This window comes from Mobula hypostoma, chromosome 9 (genome assembly GCF_963921235.1).
Source record: "Mobula hypostoma chromosome 9, sMobHyp1.1, whole genome shotgun sequence".
Lineage (NCBI taxonomy): Eukaryota > Metazoa > Chordata > Chondrichthyes > Myliobatiformes > Myliobatidae > Mobula > Mobula hypostoma.
This window is the reverse complement of record NC_086105.1, coordinates 81768521-81789253: the sequence shown is the minus strand read 5'-3', so window position 1 is coordinate 81789253 and position 20733 is coordinate 81768521. Positions and strand designations below refer to the sequence as shown.

General features: G+C 44.3%; 1 long non-coding RNA gene across 2 annotated transcripts in view; it reads left to right on the top strand.

The window, feature by feature from the left end:
• Positions 1 to 623: 623 nt before the first annotated feature.
• The window catches only part of LOC134351289 (uncharacterized), a 38828-nt gene continuing 18718 nt past the window's right edge, over positions 624 to 20733 (top strand). For both annotated transcript variants that reach the window (XR_010019121.1, XR_010019120.1), the window contains exons 1-3: positions 624 to 740; positions 1428 to 1516; positions 9698 to 9890. This is a non-coding gene — a long non-coding RNA (uncharacterized LOC134351289). The remainder of the gene's footprint in view (positions 741 to 1427; positions 1517 to 9697; positions 9891 to 20733) is intronic.

Below are 20733 nucleotides of genomic sequence, written 5' to 3'. Positions count from 1 at the left end.
CTCAGAAAATACTGATCTCCTGGAATCTTCATGCACAACATTCTCTAGAGCAGGGGTTCCCAAGCTTTTCAATGTCATGGACCTCTACCGTTAACCAAGGCGTCCATTAACTCCAGGTTGGGAACCCCTTGCTCTAGAGTTTACAGAGAATAGTGCGACAAACAAAATCATCCAGTGAGCAGCAATTCTGTGGAAAAAATGCCTTGTTAATGAGAGTGGTCAGAGGAGAATGGCCAGGCTGGTTCAAGCTGTCAGAAAAATGACAATAAATCAACTAACCACACATTACAAAGGTAGTGTGCAGAAACGCATCTCTGAATGCACAACACGTCAAACCTTGAAGTGGATGGACTGCAGCAGCAGAAGACCAGAAATGTACACCCAATGGCCGCTTTATTAGGTACCTCCTGTACCTAATAAAGTGGCCACTGAGTGCATATTGACATGTCTATGTAAATAGAGAGAATGTGCATTCAATTTTGGCAATGCAAGGGAGAAATCACGCTGAGTTAAATATCAAATTGGAGAATCATTAATGGTTTCTCATGCTGTTAGAGAATTATTTAGCCCTGATGAAGTACATTCTGAGATTGTATCTTGAACCCCTTGTAAATTACCATGCTGTTGAAGTAAGACGCACAGAGAAAGAACGAAGGTGGACGGAGAATTAAAATGCAACCGGGCAGGCAGAATGACATGAAAAGGAATAGGGAACTAATTCTGAGCATAAGCTTAGAAAGGTAAGACAAATAGAATTCAGTCGAAAAATTTAAAAAGTGAAGCTTTAGTTACAATGGCAGGAAACTTGCTTCTTGAAGGTTAATACATTAGTATAAATTATATTTGTGCATGATCCCAAAGCTGTTGAAAAAACTGGTATTTTTGTGGTAATGAATAATCACATCTAGGTATATTATTTTCAGTTGTGTCAGTTATATGTCAATATCCCAGTGCAAAAATATTTGTTTTAAAGTAACAGCAAGTTACGTTAATACAGCAACTGCATGTAGTAATTCCTGTTGAGTTCCAAACTTCAAATCAACTCCTTTGCAGATTATACTGGCTTATACATGCAATGACCGGGGAGCTCAAACAAAGTATGTGCAATTTATTTCAGGACTTGACACATAATTTCTTCAGAAATTTCTGCAGCATACTAAGTCACATGCACAATCATTAAAGGGATCACAACCTTGAAGTAAACTTTATTGTGTGTGTCCAAAGGACTCAGAAACAGTTAGTTCCCCCAAGCTTCCAGGCTGATCAACACCTCTATCCATTCACCCACACCAGCACACCCCGCCACCACGACATACATACCACCAGCGTCACAGTTCATGCTTTATAGGATTGCTTTTATATTTATAATAGCTGTTTTTAAAGTTTTTTATTGAGTTCTTTATGCTTATTATGTTTTTATACTGCAGCAGATCCAGAGTTGCAATCACTCCTTCCCCTTTATGCTCTGTACTGAAGAATGCTTTGTAAGAAGAATGGCCCGAAAAAGTCCTTACAGGTGAGGAAACACCCCACCTGTGAAGCTGTTGGGGGTTGTCTATTGTATCCATTGCTCCCGATGCAGCCTGCTCTATGTTGGTGAGAAGTGACATAAGTTGTGGGGACTGCTTTGTTGAGCACCTTCGTTCTATTTGCAAAAAACAAAATTTCCCAGTGGCCAACCATTTTAACTCCTAGTCCCATTCCTATTCCGATATGTCGGTCCAAGATGGAGGAACAACACCTTATGCTCTGTCCAGGTAGCTTCCAGTCTGATGATATGAACATCGATGTTTTCTTACAGTAAGTTTTTTTTTCCTATTTCCCACTCTGGCCTCTTACCTCTTCTCCTCACCTGTCTATCACCTCCCCCCTGTGCCCCTCCCTCTCCCCTTTCTCCCATGGTCCACTCACCTCTCCTATCAGATACCTTCTTAGATCAAAAGACCATATGACATAGGAGCAGAACTAGGTCATTTGGCCCATTGAGTCTGCTCCGCCATTTAACCACAGCTGATCCTTTTTCCCTTCTTCTGAACACCATTTTCTGGCCTTCTTCCTGTAACCTTTGATGCTATGTCCAATCAAGAACCTATCAATCTCTGCCTTAAATACACCCAATGACCTGGCCTCCACAGCTGCATGTGGCAACAAATTCCACAAATTCACCACCCTTTGGCTAAAGAAATGTCTCTGCATCTCTATTTTGAAAGATTGCCCCTCTATCCTGAGGCTGTGCCCACTTTTCCTAGACTTTTTCACCATGGGAAACATCTTTTCCAAATCTACTCTGTCTAGCCCTTTCAATATTTGAAAGGTTTCAATGAGATCCCCCCCCTCATCCTTCTGAATTCCAACAAGTATAGATCCAGAGCCATCAAATATTCCTCGTATGATAAACCCTTTCATTCCTGGAATCATCCTTGTGGACCTCGTCTAGACATCTCCAATGCCAGCACATCTTTTCTAAGTTGCAGGACTGAAAACTGTTCACAATACTCAAGGTGAGGCTTCACCAGTGCTTTATAAAGCCTCAGCATCACATCCTTGCTCTTGTATTCTAGACCTCCTGAAATGAATGCCAACATTGCATTTGCCTTCCTCACCACCAAGTCAACCTGCAAGTTAACTCTTAGGGTGTTCTGCACAAGGACCCCCAAGTCCCATGGCACCTCAGATTTTTGGATTTTCTCCCTGTTTAGAAAATAATCTGCACATTTATTTCTACTACCAAAGTGCACGACCATGCATTTTCCAACGTTGAATTTTATTTGCCACTCTCTTTGCCCATTCTCGTAACATCTGCAAGCTTGGCATCAAAGCCATCTATTCCATCATTTATATACAACATAAAAAGAAGTGGTCCCAACACAAATCCTTGTGCAAAAACCACTAGTCACTGGCAACCAACCAGAAAAGATCCTTTTTTTCACTGCCTTCTTCCAATTAGCCAATGTTCTAACCATATTGGTAACTTTCCTGTAATATCATTGTCTCTTAACTTGGTAAGCAGCCTCATATTTGGCACCTTACCAAAGGCCTTCTGAAAGTCCAAATATACAAACGTTGTACAACATCCACTGCATCCCCTTTATCTATCCTACTCATAATCTCCTCAAAGAATTCCAACAGGTTCATCAGGCAGGATTTTCCCTGAATGAAACCATGCTGACTTTATTCTACCTTGTCCTGTGTCACTAAGTACTCCATGACCTTGTCCTTAACAATTGACTCTAACATCTTCCCAGCCACTGAGGGGTCAGGGTAACTGGTCTATAATTTCCTTTCTGCTGCCTTCCTCCTTTCTTAAAGAGTGAGGTGGGGCGTCACGTGATGACGTGGGATTGAGACGTGTGAATCCAGCTCTCCCGTAAAAAATCAGCAAAGTACCGTTTAAACAAAGTAAAGTTAATAAATACTCTCCGAAAACTACTTATAAACTTCGTAAGACTACTCTACGATATGCCTCGTAAACCGCAACAGAAGAAGTTTGTTGTTGTGAAGTCGCCGCGAGATGGGAAGAAAAAAGGGCCTACTGCAGTGATGGAGCCTCGGATTCAGGTTGGAGCTCCTTCGGAGGAGATGCATTTTATCTCTGGCATAGAAAAACAAGGAGCAATGGTGGCGGTAGCGGTCTCTCGGAAATTGATGCCGGAATTGCGCTTGCGCAAAGAAGTACGCATGCGCAAATCGACACAATTTAAACTACAAGAACCGACGACCACTGCAACTGCAAGTGACTCAGAGTCAGAATTGGATATCGCAGAGAATACAGATGAAGAGGAGGAGGAAGAACTGGAAGAGACTGGAAGTAAAGGAGACGATGAAGACATAAGAGAGGCTTTATTGCAATTAACGGCTGAACTAAGAAAATTAAGAACAGAGCTTAGAGATGTAAAGATGTGCTATGATAAAGCTATGAAAAGACAGGATAAAATGGATAAGAAACTTCAGAAGAAGGAAAGAACAATGCAGCATATTAACGATAGAGTGGAAAAAACAGAAAATGATGTACTTGTCTGGAACACGGGAAGAAATCGACTCTTGGAGAAAGTGGATGTGTTGGAAAATTTTAGTAGACGTAATAACATTAAAATTATTGGTCTTAAAGAAGGTATAGAGGGGATAATCCAATAGAATTTTTTCAAAGATGGATCCTGAAAACCTTGCAAATGAAAGAGGAAGACCGATCAATTGAAATTGAGCGGGTACATAGAGCTCTAAGACCAAAACCACAAGATGACCAATATCCACGATCAATTTTAATAAAATTCTTAAGATTTCAAGACAAAGAAAGGATTCTACCGGCGGCTGCCCAAGCTGCCAAGAATGGAAAAGGGCCATTGATGATAGAAGGGAAGAAAATTTTTTTCTACCCTGACATAAGTTATGAACTTTTGAAAAGAAGGAAGAAGTTTATTCCAGTGAAAAAAGCCCTATGGGATCACGGTTATCAATTTATATTGCGTTATCCTGCAACCTTGAAGATTTTTTTGCCTGGTGGAGAAAAAAGATTTTTTGATGATTACCAGAAAGTGGAGGAGTTTGTGCGAGATTCTTTGAATATTCACCAGATACAAGAACAAACCTAGGGGAGCGAGATGGATTGAAGATGAAGACTGGATCAAGGATTAGGCCTGTTGGATTTTTAGGCAGATGAATACATAAATATATTATTAATTATATGAGGGAAGAGAAGAAAGGTTAAAATTTGAGGAATATTAGCTGGGAATAATGACATTTTTTTTATATATATATATATACAATTTTTTGTTACGGGGGAGCTGGAAGAAACACTGACCAATCGCTACGTTATTCATGTGTGCAAGCGTGGCAATAGCCATGACCTGCACAATGGAGGGGGGTAGTGTTGTGTATCTTTTCATTCACAACATTAGTGGGGGGGTATTTTGTTTTCTCTTTTTTTGTAATTTATCTATCTTTTTTTTCTTTTTGCCTGGATGATTGGGAGGGAAACACATAGCAACATGGTGAAGTTCAAAGAGATTTCCCAGGGAACTATGAGAATTGAGAAGCTAAGTAATGTCTTAGATTTTAAGAGATAAACATGTAACATTTTTGAATATTTGGAGCCCTTATTTATAGCTCCGATGATGAAGATCTTGGTTCATTGGGGGAAAGTAACAAATATATATAAAATTTATTTTTATCCCATGGAGCATGTGCAAACCTTCTAATATTCAGGTGGTTCTTTTTTTTTCTTTTTTTCTTTTTTTCTTTTCTCTTTAGGTAGGAGTATATACTGGGGTGGGGGAGGGTTAAGGGGAGGGGGGAGGGTAGATATTATTTTCTCATGTATCACCTTGAAAACTCAATAAAATTATATGAAAAAAAAGAGTGAGGTGACATTTGCAATTTTCCAGACCTCTGGCACCAAACCGGAGTCTAATGATTTTTGAAGGATCATTCCTAATGCTGTCACAACCTTTAATCTTACCTTTTTCTGAACCATTGGGTGCAGTTCATCAGGTCTGGGTGACTTATGTACCTTTAGGTCTTTCAGTTTTTTGAGCAACTTCTCCCATGTAATAGTAACTGCATCCACTTCTCCTCCTTCACATACTACAGCATCAGGCATACTGCTATTGTCTTCCACAGTGAAAACTGATGCAAAATACTCATTTAGTTTATTTGCCATCTCCTTAGCCCCGTTATTATTTCTTCAGCCTCATTTTCTAGTGCTCCTATATCCACTTTCATCTCTCTTTTATTTTTTACATGCTTGAGAAAGCTTTTATTATCTACTTTGATATTATTTACTAGCTTGCTTTCATATTTCATCTTTTCCCTTCTAATGATTCTTTTAGTTCCTTTCTGTAGTTTTTTTTTTAAAACTTCCCAATTCTCTATCTTCCCACTAATTTTTGCTTTGTTGCATGCCCTCTCTTTTGTTTTTACATTAGCTTTGACTTCCCTTGTCAGCCATGATTCCGCTGACGGTGCATTCACGAAGGGCCGAATGGCCTACACTTGTACCTATTTTCTATGTTTCTATTTTCTATGTTACTATTTTGCTATTTGAGTATTTCTTCATTTTTGGAATACACATGTCCTGCCCCTTCCTCATTTTTCCCAGAAATGTATGTCATTGCTGCTCTGCTGACATCCTTGCCAACTGTTCCTTCCAATTTACTTTGGCCAACTCCTCTCTCATACCACTGTAATTTCCCTTATTCCTCTGAAATACTGCTACGTCAGACTTTACTTTCTCCCTATCAAATTTCAAGCTGAACACCATCATATTGTGATCACTGGTTCCTAAGGGTTCTTTTACCTTAAGCTCCCTAATCGCCTCTGGTTCATCACATAACACCCAATCCAGTACAGCTGATCCCTAGTAGGCTCAACAATAAACTGCTCTAAAAAGGCATCCCTTCGGCATTCAACAAACACACCCTCTTGAGATCCATCACCAACCTAATCTTCCCAATTGACCTGCATGTTCATATCTCCCATAACTAGCATAGCATTTCCCTTTTTGACTCACCTTTTCTATTTCCTGTTGTAACTTGTGGTCCACCTCCCAGCCAATGTTGAGAGGCCTGTATATAACTACCATCAATGTCCTTTTACCCTTGTAGTTTCTTAACTCAACCCACAAGGATTCAACATCTTCCGATCCAATATCACATCTTTCTACTGATTTGATGCTAATTTTTTACCAGTAGAGTCACACCACCCCCTCTCCCTTCCTTCCTATATCCTTCTGTTACAACATGTAACCTTGGACATTCAGCTCCCAACTATAACTATCCTTCAGCCATGATTTAGAGATGGCCACAACATCATACCTGACAATCTGTAATAGTGCAACAAGATCATCCACCTTATTTCTTTTACTCCGTGCATTGAGATACAACACTTTGAGTATCATATTTGCTATTCTTTCTGATTCTGCATCCCTAATGATTTGATACTCAGCCTGTTGGCTGCAGCTATGTCCCATCACCTGCCTGCCCTTCCTGACAGTCTGACTGCACGCTATCTTTACTTTTTTACTGTCCATCCTATCCTGAGTCCCATCACTCCAGTTTCCACCCTCCTGCCAAATTATTTTAAACCCTCCCCAACATTCTCGAGCAAGGTGATGGAATGAAGATATATCTCTACCAAAGGAGGTGTAAGCCGCTTCTTCCCTCCGCCACCCTGGAGGTCACCCGTGGGCAAGGTGCAGCACCTGCTTAGCCACTGAGCAGGGTCAGGTGAAGCCATGGGAGCAGGTGGTGGATGGTCATATGAGCAGCTGGTGCATATCACGTCCTGGTTATCTGACCACTAATTTCTGAATGTTGTTGATATTCATCTGTCATCTGTCTTGTAATGACACTGCTTAGAAGAAGGTAATGGGATACCACTTCAATTGAGTCTCTTGACCATGTCTGTATGCTTTTACGTATTGAGCTGCTGCCACATGATTGGCTGATCAGATATTTGCATTAATGAGCAGATGTATAGGTGCAACTAATAAAGTGGCCTTTGAATGTAAATTCCCTTGATATTTACTCTTTTTGTGACACCTTCTCGCTATTATACTCAGACACAACAGATTCAGATCTATTATGGATAGAGTTGTACTTTAGTTTCTACTACCTACATTAGAGCTTTCATCTGGCGGAAGATTGGTTTCCTGAATCCTCCGTCTGGAACCGAGACAGTAGGTTGGGTTGGTGTGGAGAGCAGCTGCAGTGGTACCATTCATTTCGAGAAGACTGTAATGTGAATCAAAGATGTGGAGTTCAGGTAGTTTAGGGGATTGGTCATAGTCCATATTGAGTGTTACAGGCCGTTTTGGGCTCTTTGTCCGGGGAGATGTGCTGGCATTGGCGGCGGTTTGTGGGAGTGATCCTGAGAGTCAGGCAGGGTGGTGTGGGCTTTTGGGTCATGTGGTGACACTTGGCCTGTGCTCACTGGAGTTTGAAGGGTTGTTGGGGGGATCTGATTGAGACCTATCAAATGTGGAAGGACCTGGATGGAGAATTTCTTTGTCTGTGGGGGTGGTGGGTCACTTTTCACATATAATACCTTGAACAAATAGTCATTTGCAACATCTGGTCAGCTGAATTTTAAGGTACGTCTTAAAATTAACTTTTGTGTTCAAGCTGGGAGATGGAATGAATTTAAATTTAAAGTCAAAGTTGACTTCATTGTCGTATGCACAAGTACATATGTGCACAGGTGCAATGAAAGAGAGGCCATGTTTTCTTTTCACTACCAGCACTTCAGGAACCTCATATTCCACATCGTCAGGTTCAGCAACTATTTTTACCATTCAACCATCAGGCTCCTGAACCAGTGTGGATAACTTCACTCACCTCAACAATGAACTGGTTCCACAACCTCTGGACTCACTTTCAATGACTCTACAACTCCTGTTCTCAGTATTGTTTTTAAATTTGTACGTTCTGTCTTCTTTAGTTGTTTGTTAGTCTTTATGTATGTATATGTTTTCATAATTTCTATTGTATTTCTTTTTTTCCCTGTTTATGCCTGCCAGAAAATGAGTCTGATTGTAGCATATGGTGACATATATGTTCTTTGATAATAAGTGTACTTTGACGTTGTCCAGCAACAACACAGGCACGTAGCAGCAGAGCATCAAATGAGCTGCAATCACAAGAAAAGTGTAAATTAAGCATAATAGCAAAAATTTACATGACATGACACAATTATAACAAGAAAAAACAAAGACCATTGTCGTGCCAAGTGGTCAAAGTGTTACTATATTGTGGGCTGTGCAGGATCATTTAAGAACAGAATAGTTGAAGGGAAGTAGCTGTGCTTGAACCTGGTGGTGTGGGACACCGGCTTCTATACCTGCTGCCTGATGGTAGCTGTGAGAAGATGGCATGTCCCAGATAATGGACACCTGAGGCAGCACCTGCTGTAGGTGGCTGGGAGAGGGATGTGCCTGTGGTGTATTGGTCATGATGGAATTTAACCCTCCATGTGAAAAGACTATATATTTCTCTGTGTGCAGTGATACAGAGTGAGAGCATCAAGACACACTTTGATGGCTTCCAGTTCCTAAAAGCTGAGGCTTGATCCGTTATATATTTAATGGGGCCTACCTAAAGCAGAACACAACACCACTCAAACTCAGTAGTATTTGCATTTTCTGCAGTTCTTGGAAATCTTGCGAAAAAGCTGGCAGCTTGACAGTATGCAACACCACCATGAATCAAGCAGGCATTCAAATGCTGCTTGATAATTCATCCCACATTTACTACATACCCAATTCTATTTACTTCCCACACTTGCTGGCCAAGTTTCCATTACATCTTAGTGTATAAGTATCTCACGGTAGATCACCCTCCTAAAATGCAGCACATGAAATTAACGTATTCCCCATCTTTTCCAGGCTGTCGAGGACCTCAATGTGTGTAATTTAAATTACAGCCCAGAGCGCTTCCCAGTATGTTGACAAGGATCATTTTGAATGGTTGTGAAATAAACAGTATAAACTATAGTGCTTCAAAGTTGGATTGTATCTCCTTTTGGTACACAAAAGCATCACTCATCTGTGTCTATGCACAGAAAAATTTGAAAGCCAAATATCTGGAGCGGTAGGGCAATGCCAGAGACAGGGTTGGAGGGTATAATGTGAGCCTATACAGGTGGGGTGTAGAGGTTTTGCTGGCCACTCATTCTGCAGAACCTACTTTCTCTTTTTACATTACAGGGGCTGCAAAGAAACAAGCCATCAGGACCATCGCAGAGGCTGCTGAGCAAGCCTCCAGATGTCTATGGATCAAGAGGTGTGACCCATGGACCAATGCCTCTGGGACACAAGCCGGGACCTGATCAACCCTGGCTGGGTCGCCTGGGCAAGAGTGTCTGAAGTTGAAAGACCTAAACCACCCAATGACCCCCAGGTAACATCACTGGTGACATGTCCCAGCACATCCTAGAATGTATCTCAGCATCTCCAGCACACAAATGTATGCTGACATTTCGGATTAGTGCTCAATATGTAGGTGGAATGGAGTGATGATGGCATTAAATGATGACTCCTTTGCTTGCATTTTTGGAAACAGCTCTATTTTCATCTTCAATATCTTCATTTTTCCGTTTCAGGGCTCTTTTGAAGACCCTGACCTGGAGTTAAATGCTGACTACAGTTCTTTGTGGGAATGGGACCCACTCTCAGGGTTCCATAACTGGCTGTTGTTCGGCATGCCAAGGGCTTGGCCGAAGTGTCCGGCTTGGATTTGGAAGCCTAAAGTTTCTGGGCTCTGGAGACAGGCGGATTGAGGGTTGGTGTCACAACAGGAGACTTGTGGTCATCGGGGAGGTCAGAATATCTATGGCTGTGTGCCCAGATCTTTGGGCACAGAGCTTGAAAAAGGAGACATAACGGACTTTTAACATTGCAAACAAGCAAGTTGTTTGTTAAGGCTCCCCGCTCGCTGTAAAAATGGAGACACCTCTTTCTCCCTTATTAGGGAGAGAGAGAGCCTATGGTATGTCAAATACCGGGTGAACAATGTGGTCTTTGGAGTACTGCAAGTCTGTGTCCTTGCTGTTGCTTTGCTCACGCTTGAGTGCTCAGTGGCGAGTGCTGATGCTTTTTTTGCCAGTGGAGGAGGGAGGATTGTTGCTTACTGCTGCTTACGCCTGGGAGGGAGGGGAGCTGGGTGAGACCCTCTTAGTAGACGCTCCGAAATACCACGACGGAGGGGAATTGACCACTGAAGACGACTCGGTGAGAGAGAGGTCGCGGTGACTGGCCCCTGCAGCCGTGAAAGACGTAGGCAGTGTGTGTGTGGATTATAGGACTCTGAACAGGCGCACTGTCATTGACCAGAATACGGTCCTGAGGGCCGAAGACGCGATGGTCTGCTTATGTAGTGTGACGTGGTTTACTGTGCTGGATCTGAAGAGTGGATGTTGCCAGATCCCGATGAGTGAGGCTGACAAGGAGAAGATGGCCGTTATAGGTCCCCCAGGATTCTTCTGATCCGAAAAGTTGCGACAAGGCATATCCGGAGCCCTTGCAACCTTCCCGCAGGGCATGGGGAAGACCATGGAGGATGTGGACTTGTTTGGAGTTTTGGCGTATTTGGATGATCTCCTAGCATTGGGGTTCGCCTGGGAAGACTAGGAAGCGAGGCGAGTGAGGGATCCCTGGCAACTAGGGATTAATGAAGTAAAACTTCTTTGGACGAGTGCCAGGTCTGGAGAAAGACACAGCTCCTGAACATAGAACATAGAATAGTACATGCCCTTTGGCCCACAATGTTATGCCGACCCTCAAACCCTGCCTCCCATATAAGCCTCCACATGAAATTCCTCCATATACCTGTCTAGTAGTCTCTTAAATTCCACTAGTGTATTTGCCTCCACCACTGACTCAGGCAGTGCATTCCATGCACCAACCACTCTCTGAGTAAAAAACATTCCTCAAATATCCCCCTTGAACTTCCCACCCCTTACCTTAAAGCCAAGTCCTCTTGTGGTGCCCTGGGGAAGGGGTGCTGGCTATCCACTCTATCTATTCCTCTTATTATCTTGGACACCTCTATCATGTCTCCTCTCATCCTCCTTCTCTCCAAAGAGTAAAGCCCTAGCTCCCTTAATCGCTGTTCATAATGCATCCTCTCTAAACCAGGCAGCATCCTGGTAAATCTCCTCTGTCCCTTTCCAATGCTTCCACAACCTTCCTATAGTGAGGCGACCAGAAATGGACACAGTACTCCAAGTGTGGTCTAACCAGAGTTTTATAGAGCTGCATCATTACATCACAACTCTTAAACTCTATCCCTCGACTTATGAAAGCTAACACCCCTTGTGCTTTCTTAACTACCCTATTCACCTGTGAAGCAACTTTCAGGGATCTGTGGACATGTACCCCCAGATCCCTCTGCTCCTCCAAACTACCAAGTATCCTGCCATTTACTTTGTACTCTGCCTTGGAGTTTATCCTTCCAAAGTTTATCCTTCCTCACACTTCTCCGGATTGAACTCCATCTGCCACTTCTCAGCCCACTTCTGTATCCTATCAATATCTCTCTGCAATCTTCGACAATCCTCTACACTATCTAAAACACCAGCAACCTTTGTGTCATCTGCAAACTTGCCAAACCACCCTTCTACCCCAACATCCAAGTCGTTAATAAACTTCACAAAAAGTAGAGGGCCCAGAACAGATCCTTGTGGGACACCACAAGTCACAATCCTCCAATCTGAATGTACTCCCTCCACCACCACCCTCTGCCTTCTGCAGGCAAGCCAATTCTGAATCCACCTGGCCAAACTTCCATGGATCCCATGCCTTCTGACTTTCTGAATAAGCCTACTGTGTGGAACCTTGTCAAATGATTTACTAAAATCCATGTAGATCACATCCACTGCACTACCCTCATCTATATGCCTGGTCACCTCCTCAAGGAACTCTATCAGGCTTGTTAGACATGATCTGCCCTTCACAAAGCCATGCTGAGTGTCCCTGATCAGACCATGATTCTCTAAGTGCCCATACATCCTCTCTCTAAGAAGCTATTCCAACAGCTTTCCCACCACAGATGTAAGGCTCACTGGTCTATAATTACCCGGACTATCCCTACTACCTTTTTCGAACAAGGGGACAACATTCGCTTCCCTCCAATCCTCTGGTACCATTCCCCTGGACAACAAGGACATAGAGATCCTAGCCAAAGGCTCAGCAATCTCTTCCCTCGCCTTGCAGAGCAGCCTGGAGAATATTCCGTTAGGCCCCGGGGACTTACCCGTCCTAATGTATTTTAACAACTCCAACACCTCCTCTCCCTTAATGTCAACATGCTTTAGAACATCAACCTCACTCATATTGTCCTCACCATCATCAAGTTCCTTCTCATTGGTGAATACCGAAGAGAAGTATTTATTGAGGACTTCCACAGCCTCCAGGCACATCTTCCCACCTTTATCTCTAATTGGTCTTACCTTCACTCCTGTCATCTTTTTTTTCTTCACATAATTGAAGAATGCCTTGGGGTTTTCCTTTACCCTACTCACCAAAGCCTTCTCATGCCCCCTTCTTGCTCTTCTCAGCCCCTTCTTAAGCTCCTTTCTTGCTTCCCTATATTCCTCAATAGACCCATCTGATCCTTTCTTCCTAAACCTCATGTATGCTGCCTTCTTCCACCTGACTAGATTTTCCACCTCACATGTCACCCATGGTTCCTTCACCCTACCACTCTTTATCTTCCTCACCGGGACAAATTTATCCCTAACATCCTGCAAGAGATCTCTAAACATCGACCACATATCCATAGTACATTTCCCTGCAAAAACATCATCCCAGTTCACACCCGCAAGTTCTAGCCTTATAGCCTCATAATTTGCCCTTCCCCAATTAAAAATTTTCTTGTCCTCTCTGATTCTCATTTTCCATGATAATGCTAAAGGTCAGGGAGCAGTGGTCACTGTCCCCCAGATGCTCACCCACTGAGAGATCTGTGACCTGACCCAGTTCATTACCTAGTACTAGATCTAGTATGACATTCCCCCTAGTTAGCCTGTCCACATACTGTGACAGGAATCCGTCCTGGACACACTTTACAAACTCTGCCCCATCTAAACCCTTGGAACTAATCAGGTGCCAATCAATATTAGGGAAGTTAAAGTCACCCATGATAACAACCCTGTTATTTTTGCACCTTTCCAAAATCTGCCTCCCAATCTGCTCCTCTGTATCTCTGCTGCTACCAGGGGGCCTGTAGAATACCCCCAGTAGAGTAACTGCTCCCTTCCTGTTCCTGACTTCTACCCATTCTGACTCAAAAGAGGATCCTGCTACATTACCCACCCTTTCTGTAGCTGTAATAGTATCCTTGACCAGTAATGCCACCCTTCCTCCCCTTTTTCCGCCCTCTCTATCCCTTTTAAAGCACTGAAATCCAGGAATATTGAGAATCCATTCCTGCCCTGGTGCCAGCCAAGTCTCTGTAATGACCACTACATCATAATTCCATGTATGTATCCAAGCTCTCAGTTCATCACCTTTGTTCCTGATGCTTCTTGCATTGAGATACACACACTTCAGCCCTTCTACCTTACTACCTTTACACCGTTTATTCTGCTTCTTTTTCCTCAAAGCCTCTCTGTATGTTAGATCTGGCTTTACTCCATGCACTTCTTTCACTGCTCTATCGCTCTGGATCCCATTCCCCCTGTAAATTAGTTTAAACCCTCCCGAACTATGCTAGCAAACCTACCTGCAAGGATATTGCTCCCCCTCAAGTTCAGGTGCAAGCCATCCAATCTGTACAGGTCCCACCTTCCCCAGAAGAGATCCCAATGATCCAAAAATCTAAAACCCTGCTCCCTGCACCAACTCCTCAGCCACGATTCAACTGCCATCTCCTCCAATTCTTACCATCACTATCACGTAGCACTGGCAGCAATCCTGAGAATGCCACCCTTGAGGTCTTGTTCTTCAACCTTCTGCCTAGTTCCCGAAACTCACACTTCAGGTCCTTATCCCTCTTCCTGCCTATGTCGTTGGTAGCAACATGTATCACGACTTCTGGTTGCTTTCCCTCTCCTACCAGGATGTCGTGCACCTGGTCAGAGACATCCCTGGCACCCAGGAAGCAACAAACCATGTGGGTGTCCTTCTCACATCCACAAAATCTCCTGTCTGCTACCCTGACTATAGAGTCTCCAATGACGACAGCTCTCCTCTTCTCCGTTCCACTCTTCTGCACCACCGGGTCAGACTCAGTGCCGGAGGCCCTGCCACCTTGGCTCACACCTGTTCGGTCGTCCCCACCAACAGTATCCAGGACGGTAAACTTATTATTCAGGGGAATGGCTACAGGGGTGCTCTGCACTACCTGTCTGCTCACCTTCGCTTTCCCTCCTCTGACTGTCACCCAACGACCTGCTTCCAACAGCCTAGGTGTGACTACATCTCTGTAACTCTCATCTACAACTGCCTCATTCTCCCTTATGAGTCAAAGCTCATCCAGCTGCTGCTCCAGATTCCTTACATGGTCTTCCAGATCGCCCAGCCGTATGCACTTCCATATGTGACTCTGCAGGAGAGGGGAGTTCCCCCAAGACTGCCACATCTCACATGAAAGGCACATCACCGTCTCAGGAGACATTGTAAAAACTAACTGTGAGCAAGCTTGTCCTCTGCCTCTTCGCGTCGAAGCCCCTCGAGTCAAAGCCTCCAAGCTCAACTCCTTCACTGGCCCACTCACTCACTGGCTGCTTTCCTTTTGGGTCATAACATTTTACCGTCGTTCATTCTTTTGGGCACTCCTCTGTTTTCATGGATGTTTGCGAAGAAAATGTATTTCAAGATGTATATTGTATACATTTCTCTGACATTAAATGTACCTTTGATACCTTTGGAACCTTTGAAAAAAGAGGTTAGTCCCATTGAAGTGTCTCAGCCCAAAACATTTAACCCTTTATTCCTCTCCAGAGATGCTGCCTGACCTGCTGAGTTCCTCCAGTAATTTTTGTGTGTAACAGAAAAAAATTGCAAGTTTTGCCAAAATCTGGTTTGGAATGTTACCTCATTAGTTCACTTATCCCAGAAATAAGTGCTGAAATGGGATCTGGACAATTTATAGTTGGTCCTCACATGGTTTAATGCAGACTGAATCATTTGCTGCAGAGTCACATGAAAAGCTCAGACCCATCCTCAACCACACAGCACATTCTGTGGCTGCCAGGAAGGACCTGAAGCTCACGGGCCTCGGGATCTCAGGAGCTCACAAGACTCATCATCGCGTTATGGTGGAGAAGCTTGTGAGATCTTTTGATCCCAAGAGCAATGTCATCTGCTGTTTTGCCATAAGACCATAAGACAGAGGAACAGAAATAGTCTATTCGGCCCATCGAGTTTGCGCTGCCATTCCATCATGGCTGATTTATTATCTCTCTCAACCCCATTCTCTGACTTACTATCTGCACATCCATCTGGCAATCTGCTCCAAGTATGGTCACCCACACTGCTCTCCTTGTGTGCGAAGTAGAAAGTACACAATTCAGCAGTAAGCTAGACTCCAGTCAGCTGAACATGGGAGTCAATTGTTTGTCCAAGCTCCGGATGCTTTAGTAGGGAACACTGGCATATTTACTTTACTTTACTTTACTTTATTATTTTATTGTCACCAAACAATTGATGCTAGAGCGTACAATCATCACAGTGATATTTGATTCTGCACTTCGCACTCCCTGGAGTACAAATTGATAATAAATATAATAAAAATTTAAATTATAAATCATAAATAGAAAATAGAAAAAGGAAAGTAAGGTAGTGCAAAAAAACCGAGAGGCAGGTCCAGATATTTGGAGGGTACAGCCCAGATTCGGGTCAGGATCCGTTCAGCAGTGTTATCACAGTTGGAAAGAAGCTGTTCCCAAATCTGGCTGTGCGAGTCTTCAAGCTCCTGAGCCTTCTCCCAGAGGGAAGAGGGACGAAAAGTGTGTTGGCTGGGTGGATCATGCCCTTGATTATCCTGGCAGCACTGCTCCGACAGCGTGCGGTGTAAAGTGAGTCCAAGGACGGAAGATTGGTTTGTGTGATGTGCTGCGCTGTGTTCACGATCTTCTGCAGCTTCTTCCAGTCTTGGACAGGACAACTTCCATACCAGGTTGTGATGCACCCTAGAAGATATATAGATGCACCCTCTACGGTGCATCTATAAAAATTAGTGAGGGTTTTACAATTGAATAAGAGTCAATCTGAGGGAGAAATAGAAAAATGCCATAAGTACTTAATACAACAAACTTATGACTTAATTGTCACATTCATAAAAAGGAATATGTGAAGCTAAACTTACATGTAAACTATTCAAAATTATACACAACATGAGTAAACTAAGTTTCAAAGTATATAAGAAAATTAATATGATGTTGTCATGGTCCGGATCGGGGTCTCTTTAAATTTACTTTGTTTATGTTACGATCCGGACCGTTGACTCCCCGTTTCCCTTTGGTTCCTTGTTTTCCCGTGTCCCTCGGCCTTGGTGATTAGAGGCAATTTACTCTCGGCTGAACCAATAGATTATAGTCTCCGGCTTTCAGCTGTCTGGCACGAAAGCGTTTGCAAAGTCACCAAGGTACAGCGTGCCAATGTCATCTGGCCGGAGCAAGCCTAGTCTCCGCCCGAAGTGAGTGCCAGTAATTCACCTTTCCTCACCGGAGCAACCCTGTCAAGTTACCCCACCAAAGCGAGCCTGCAAAGTTTCCTCACCCAGGCGGGTTCGTCAGTTAACCCGCTGGAGGAAATCAAGAACCGCTATCTACTGTTCCCGGGCCAAGTCGAGAGCTCGCCACTACCCGGAGGCTCCAAGTCAAGTCCTGGCTTCTGGGGCATCCAAGTTCCGAGTCAAGTCCTGTCCCTGGCGGCATCCAAGTACTGAGTCAAGTCCCAGCCCAGACGGCATCCAAGTTCCGAGCCAAGTCCCGGCCCAGACGGTATCCAAGTTCCGAGCCAAGTCCCGGCCCTGGCAGCATCCAAGTTCTGAGTCAAGTCCTGGCCCTGGTAGTCTGTAATTCCTCTCCTACCCCCCTGTCTGAATCCCTTCTCTGCCCCTCTCGCCTCTAGCCCTCGTCTGCAGCCCTCGCCTGCACCTCGGTCTAGTTCTTTCGCCGGAGCTAGATAGGTACTGTCTGTGTTCTTTCGTGTTGGTCTTGTCTTGTCCTCACCTCCGTGGGGTAAGTCTGGCTGTCTTGTCGTTGCCCCACCGGGGGGTCATGTCGTATCTTTTCTTGTCCTCACCTCTGTGGGGTAGGTCTGGCTGTCTTGCCGTTGCCCCGCGGGGGGTCATGTCTTGTCTTGTCTTGTCCTCGCCTCTGTGGGGTAAGTCAGGCCGTCTTGCCGTTGCCCCGCGGGGTGTCATGTCTTGTCTTGTCTTGTCCTGTCCTTGCCTCCGTGGGGTAAGTCAGGCCATCTTGCCGTTGCCCCGCGGGGGGGTCATGTCATGTCTTGTCTTGTCCTCCCCGCCATGGGGTAAGTCAGACCGTCTTGCCGTTGCCCCGCGAGGGGTCATGTCGTGTCTTGTCTTGTCCTCGCCTCTGTGGGGTAAGTCAGGCCATCTTGCCATTGCCCCGCAGGGGGTCATGGGTCCCGGCCCTATGTCCTGTACCCAAGGAGGGGTCCCAGCTCTCTGTTCTGCGTGTGAGTCTCAGCCCTATGTCCTGTACCCAAGGAGGGGTCCCAGCTCTCTGTTCTGCGTGTGAGTCTCAGCCCTATGTCCTGTACCCAAGGAGGGGTCCCGGCTCTCTGTTCTGTGTGTGTGTCCTGGCCCTATGTCCTGTACCAAAGGAGGGGTCCCGGCTCTCTGTTCTGTGTGTGTGTCCTGGCCCTATGTCCTGTACCCAAGGAGGGGTCCTGACTCTATGTTCTGTGTATATGTCCATGGTTTCAGGTACCTGCTCTCCCAAGACCGAGGCTCTGTTTTTCCATGCACCTCCTCTCCCTAGCCCATGTCATGTTCTTGCCTGGTTTTGGGGTCCGAGCCCGGGGCAAGACTCAGGTACTGGGTCCTTGCACAGTCCATGGCTCGGAGTCCATACCGTAGCCTCTTCATGTCGCCTCTAGTTTTGGGATCCGATTCCGAGTCCTAGCCCAGACCCTTGGTCCCAGCCTAGTCGTAGTCCTGAGTCCTTGTCCAGTCGCTACTCCTGCTCCTGCCTTGCTCTCCTGGTATCAAACAATAAACTAAATCTAAGTAACCTCACAAGATGTGTCTTGCATTTGCGTCCACCCTTGCTCCCAGTGCCCCACCATTGTGACAGATGTAAGCATTCCTTAAGTTACCAAGGCTGGTCAGGCACTATACTGATAATCAGGAATAAACTTCTACAAATTATTGCTCAGATTTCTCCCTTATGAACTAAAACAACACTTACAGATGATGATTTTGATGGCACAAACAAAAGAGAAACAACACAAGATTGTGTACACGTACTTCAGCCTGACTAAAATACTCAACTAAAAACAAAAATGGCCCCCTTCCTATTGTGGTCCAACAGAATTTGAAAATCAATGTCTGCAGGGCTATTAATTACCAAATAAAAGCCTAAACATCACCCATGGTTGTATGATCAGGAGGGAGCTTCCAGACAAAGAACACTCCAACCAAAATCTCAACGATAAAGCTAGCGGAAGATGATTCGACGTCACAATGGCAGTGAAGGCAGAGGAAAGCTTCATCAATGAAGGGTCCTGAATTGTCTTACATTCCATGTAACTGGACACTGACACTGATCTGTCAAGGAGAGTGTGACAGCTGCCCATGCATCAGCCTGCTCACATTAAACAAAATCACATGCAGGCGTTCTCCATTAAGGGAATCCACAGTAACCTCCCAGTGTTAGGTGAATTCCAGATCAACCTCTGCATGCACCTGAAGACCCACCAACACACAACCCCTTAGGAGAACATCATATTCAACTTGAGTGATCGCACTACTGGAGTTCACTGGGAAGAGTGAGTCACTCTTACATTCGCTCAAATGGACATACAAGTCCTGATCAAAGAGATACACGCTCGAAGAAAGGTAATGTGCTCTGAAAGAGGGCTTAGGAGACAAAAGAGGACAACTCTAGGAAAACCCAGACAGGAGGTAACCAGAGCTGAGACTCTAAGACAATGGAGTACAGTGGAAAGGAATTGTATGATCTCACAAAGACATATCAACTCTTTCACTGCACATGATTGAAAAAAGATGCAGAAGACTGTAAACTCAACTAACTCCATCATGGGAATTAGCATTGAGGACATTTTCAACAAGTGATGTCTCAAGAAGGTGGCATCCATCATTAAGGACCATCAGTACACAGGACATGCCTGCTTCTCATTACTATCATCAGGGACGAGATGCACACTCAACATTTTTGGAACAACTTTTACCCCACACATACAATTTGTGAATGGACAATGACCCATGACCTTTGCCCCACTATCTTGCTCTCTTTTTGCTCTAATTTATGTTTTTATATACAGTATTTCTTATTGCCACTTCTAGTCATTTTTTTATGTCTTTGTGCTGTAATGCTGCACAAAACAACTAACTTCATGATATCTGTCACTGATAATTAACCTGATTAAGCTGATCAACCTGATGATCTGTGGGTACATGTCCACAGATCCCTGAAAGTTGCCTCACAGGTAGATAGGGTAGTTAAGAAAGCTTATGGGTTTCATAAGTCGAGGGACAGAGTTTAAGAGTCGCGAGGTAATGATGCAGCTCTATAAAACTTTGGTTAGGCCATACTTGGAGTACTGTGTCCAGTTCTGGTCACCTCACTATAGGAAGGATGTGGAAGCATTGGAAAGGGTACAGAGGAGATTTACCAGGATGCTGCTGGTTTAGAGAGTATGCATTATGATCAGAGATTAAGGGAGCTAGGGTTTTACTCTCTGGAGAGGAGGAGGATGAGAGGAGACAAGAAGGGATCGTACAGTATGGCCAAGTGAAATAGGAATTGATATGGGAGGTGAGGGGAGTAATGAATTAAAAGTATTATATATGAATGCACGAAGTATAAGAAATAAAGTGGATGAGCTTGAGGCTCAGTTGGAAATTGGTAAGTATGATGTTGTGGGAATAACAGAGACATGGCTTCAAGTGGACAGGGCCTGGAAAATGAATATTCAAAGGTATACGTCATATTGAAAGGACAGACTGATGGGCAGAGGGGGTGGGCTGGCTCTGTTGGTGAGGAATGATATTCAGTCCCTTGCGAGGGTGGACATGGAATCAGGAG